The sequence below is a fragment of the Neophocaena asiaeorientalis genome, unplaced genomic scaffold, assembly GCF_003031525.2.
Source record: "Neophocaena asiaeorientalis asiaeorientalis breed wild unplaced genomic scaffold, Neophocaena_asiaeorientalis_V1.1 scaffold303, whole genome shotgun sequence".
Classification (NCBI taxonomy): domain Eukaryota; kingdom Metazoa; phylum Chordata; class Mammalia; order Artiodactyla; family Phocoenidae; genus Neophocaena; species Neophocaena asiaeorientalis.
The window spans coordinates 2913580-2918404 of NW_020174420.1; the positions used below are offsets into that span (position 1 = coordinate 2913580).

Sequence of the window (4825 nt, forward strand, 5' to 3'; positions counted from 1 at the left end):
ACCCACCAGAATGGCTAAAATTAAAAGACCAGCACTACCAGGTGTTGGTGAGGATGTGGACAGCAGATACTCTTATATGGTGCTGGAAGACTGCAGATTGGTGCAACACTTTGGAAAATTTTTTATAGTATTTAATAAAGTTGAAGGTACATATAAATTTTTACCCAGCAATGCCATTTATAAGAATATACCCAATAAAAATATGAGTACATGTTCTTTTTTTTTTGGTACATGGGCCTCTCACTGTTGTGGCCTCTCCCGTTGCAGAGCACAGGCTCCGGATGCGCAGGCTCAGCGGCCATGGCTCACGGGCCCAGCCGCTCCGCGGCATGCGGGATCTTCCCGGACCGGGGCACGAACCTGTGTCCCCTGCATCGGCAGGCAGACTCTCAACCACTGCGTCACCAGGGAAGCCCCTGGGTGAATCTTAAAAACATATTGTTGAGTAGAAGAGGCCAGATCCATAAGAATATATATTAGCTTTTTTCCCAACGGGTTTGCCACCAGGACACGAGTGTCCTAAAAACCTAAGCAAAACCTAAGCAAAAATGGGAAAGGAGAAGACCCACATCAACATCGTTGTCATTGGACACGTAGATTAGGGGAAGTCTACCACTACTGGCCATCTGCTCTACACGTGTGATGGGATAGACAAGAGAACCATTGAAAAGTTCGAGAAGGAGGCTGCCGAGATGGGAAAGGGCTCCTTCAAGTATGCCTGGGTCTTGGACAAACTGAAAGCTGAACGCGAGAGTGGTATCAGCATTGATATCTCCCTACGGAAATTCAAGACCAGCAAGTACTATGTGACCATCATTGATGTCCCAGAACACAGAGACTTCATCAAAAACATGATTATAGGCACATGCCAGGCTGACTGTGCTGTCTTGATTGTTGCTGCTGGTGTTGGTGAATTTGAAGCAGGTATTTCCAAGAATGGGCAGACCTGTGAGGATGTCCTTCTGGCCTACATTCTGGCCACACCCTGTGTGTGAAACAACTAATTGTTGGAGTTAACAAAATGCATTCCACTGAGCCACCCTACAGCCAGAAGAGATAGAAGGAAATTGTTAAGGAAGTCAGCATCTACATTAAGAAAATTGGCTACAAACCCGACACAGTAGCATTTGTGCTAATTTCTGGCTGGAATGGTGTCAACATACAACCATTCCAACATGCTGGAGCCAAGTGCTAACATGCCTTGGTTCAAGGGGTGGAAAGTCACCCGTAAAGATGGCAATGCCAGTAGAACCACACTGCTTGAAGCTCTGGATTGCATCCTGCCACCAACTCGCCCAACTGACAAGCCCTTGTGTTTGCCCCTCCAGAACATCTACAAAATTGGTGGTATTGGCACTGTCCCTGTGGGTCAAGTGGAGACTGGTGTTCTCAAACATGGCATGGTGGTCACCTTTGCTCCAGTCAAAGTGACAACTGAAGTGAAGTCTGTTGAAATGTACCATGAAGTTTTGGGTGAAGCCCTTCCTGGGGACAATGTGGGCTTCAATGTCAAGAATGTGTCTGTCAAAGATGTTCGTCATGACAATGTAGCTGGTGACAGCAAAAATGACCCACCAACGGAAGCAGCTGTCTTCACAGTTCAGGTGATTATCTTGAACCATCCAGGCCAAAGCAGTGCTGGATGTGCACGTGTGCTGGATTGTCACACAGCTCACATTGCTTGCAAGTTCGCTGAGTTGAAGGAGAAGATTGATGGCCATTCTGGGAAAAAGCTGGAAGATGGCCCCAAATTCTTGAAATCTGATAATGCTGCCATCATTGATATGGTTCCTGGCAAACCCATGTGTGTTGAGAGCTTCTCTGACTATCCTCCTCTGGGCTGTTGTGCTGTTCGTGACATGAGACAGACGGTTGCTGTGGGTGTCATCAAAGCAGTGGACAAGAAGGGAGCTGGAGCTGGCAAGGTCACCAAGTCTACGCAGAAAGCTCAGAAGGCTAAATGAATATTATCCTCAATACCTGCCACCACAGTCTTAATCAGTGCTGGAAGAACGGTCTCAGAACTGTTTGTCTCAATTGGACATTTAAGTTTAATAGCAAAAGACTGGTTAATGATAACAATGCATTGTAAAACCTTCAGAAGGAAAGGAAAATGTTTTGTGGACCATTTGTTTTGTTTGTGGCAGTTTTAAGTTACTAGTTTTTAAAATCAGTACTTTTTAATGGAAACAACTTGACCAAAAATCTCTCACAGAGGGCTTCCCTGGTGGCGCAGTGGTTGAGAGTCCGCCTGCCGATGCAGGGGAGACGGGTTCGTGCCCCGGTCCGGGAAGATCCCACATGCCACGGAGCGGCTAGGCTCGTGAGCCGTGGCCGCTGAGCCTGCGCATCCGGAGCTTGTGCTCCGCAACGGGACAGACCACAACAGTGAGAGGCCCGCGTACCGCAAAAAAAGAAAAAAAAAAAATCTCTCACAGAATTTGAGACCCATTAAAAAAGTTTAATGAGAAAAAAAAGAATACATGTTATATAATTCCATTCATATAAAGTTTAAATACAGGTCAAACCAAACTATACTGCTTAGGGTTCCATGCTTAGGAGAAAAACTACAATGAGAAACAAGGAAATAATTATCACAGAAGTTAAGGTAATAATTATCTTTCAAAACAAAAAGAGTAGTGATTAGGGGGAATCACTTTTGGGATTTCTGGAATATTGGCAATTTTGTATTTCTTGACCTGTGTGTAGCTTTGTGAAATGTCATCAAGCTGTTTCGTAAACTTCACTGTTTGTCTGTTAGACTGGCCCAAGAAGAAATAGAAAAATTGAATAAACCAATATCCATAGAAGAAACTGAAATGGTAGCCAAAGATCTACTTCCTAAAAGAAATCAGATCCTATAACTCTATGATTAGATTCTATGAAACTTTTAAGGAACAAATATTTCCTACCTTATCCAACTCTTCCCGTGCTAGCATAACTCACATCAGAACTAAATTTAAAAGCAGAAGAAATTTAAAATAATAAGCTCATTTATAAAAAGATACCAAGATTCTAAATAAAATACTAGCAAATTGAATCTTGCAATTCATTAAAAGAATAATTATCATGACCCAGGATTGAAAGGATATTTTAACACCAGAATATCAAGAATTCTACTAACTAGAAGGATGATGTGAGCATGAACTTAGTAGATGCCACAAGATCATTTATGTGTGGTATAGCCATGCAATGGGATATCATTCAGCCATAAAAAAGGAATGATGTACTGATACATGATACAACGTGGAGGAATCTTGAAAACATGCTTAGTGAAAGAAGCCATGCACAAAAGTCCACATACAGGCATACCTTGGAGATACTGCAGGTTCAGTTGTAGACTACCTCAATAAAGCGAGTCACAGGAATTTTTTGGTTTCCCAGTACACATAAAAATTATGTTTACACAGTACTGTAGTCTAATAAGTGTGCAATAGCATTATGTCTAAAAAAAATTAAACATTGAGAAAACAGCCTTAATTAAGAAATAGTGCTGTTGGAAAAATGGCATCAATAGACTTGCTCGATGCAGGGTTGGCAGAGACCTTCAATTTATAAAAAACACAATATCTGTGAAGCACAATAAAGTGAGGTATGCCTGTATCGTACAATTCCATTTGTATGAAATGTCCAGATTAGGCAGATCCATAGAGACATAATTTTTCTACCAGCTGTAACAAAAAACACACCCCGGTCAAATCAGACTCATGCCAGAAATGTAAGTAGGTACTGGGCATATACCCTGAGAAAACCATAATTCAAAAAGATACATGTACCACAGTGTTCATTGCAGCACTGTTTACAATAGCCAGGACATGGAAGCAACCTAAATCAGCAAATGAATGGATAAAGAAGATGAGGCACATATACACAATGGAATATTACTTAGCCATAAAAAGGAATGAAATTGAGTTATTTGTAATGAGGTGGATGGACCGAGAGTCTATCATACAGAGTGAAGTAAGTCAGAAAGAGAAAAACAAATACCGTATGCTAACGCATATATATGGAATCTAAAAAAATGGAACTGATGAACCTAGTGGCGGGGCAGGAATAAAGACACAGATGTAGAGAATGGACTTGAGGACATGGTGGGGGAGGGGAAGCTGGGATGAAGTGAGAGAGTAGCACTGACATATATACACTACCAAATGTAAAATGGATGACTAGTGGGAAGCTGCTGCATAGCACAGGGAGATCAGCTTGATGCTTTGTGATGATCTAGAGGGGTGGGATAGGGAAGGTGGGAGGGAGGCTTAAGAGGGAGGGGATATGGGGATATATGTATACGTATAGCTGATTCACTTTGATTCACTTTCTTATACAGCAGAAATTAACACAACATTGTAAAGCAATTATATTCCAATAAAAAAATGCAAGTATGGTTCATTATTTGGATTTGTATTAATATGACACTATATTAATAAATCAAAGGAGAAAAACAATATAATCATCTCAATAGATACTTAAATACCATTTAGCAAAACTGATTTCTGACTAAACAAAACAAAATCAGGACTTCCCTGGTGGCACAGTGGTTAAGAATCTGCCTGCCAATGCAGGGAATACAGGTTCGAGCCCTGGTCTGGGAAGATCTCACATGCTGCAGAGCAACTAAGCCCATGTGCCACAACTGAGCCTGTGCTCTAGAGCCCGCAAGCCACAACTACTGAAGCCTGCATGCCTGGAGCCCTGCTCTGCAACAAGAGAAACCACTGCAGTGAGAAGCCCGTACACCACGACAAAGAATAGTCCCCAGTCACCACAACTAGAGAAAGCCCACGCACAGCAACAAAGACCCAATGCAGCCAAAAAAACAAAACAA

General features: G+C 42.1%; 1 pseudogene; it reads left to right on the forward strand.

Moving 5' to 3' along the window:
• The first annotated feature begins 548 nt into the window (after positions 1 to 548).
• LOC112407212 (elongation factor 1-alpha 1 pseudogene) lies at positions 549 to 1964 on the forward strand (annotated as a pseudogene).
• The last annotated feature ends 2861 nt before the right edge of the window (positions 1965 to 4825 follow it).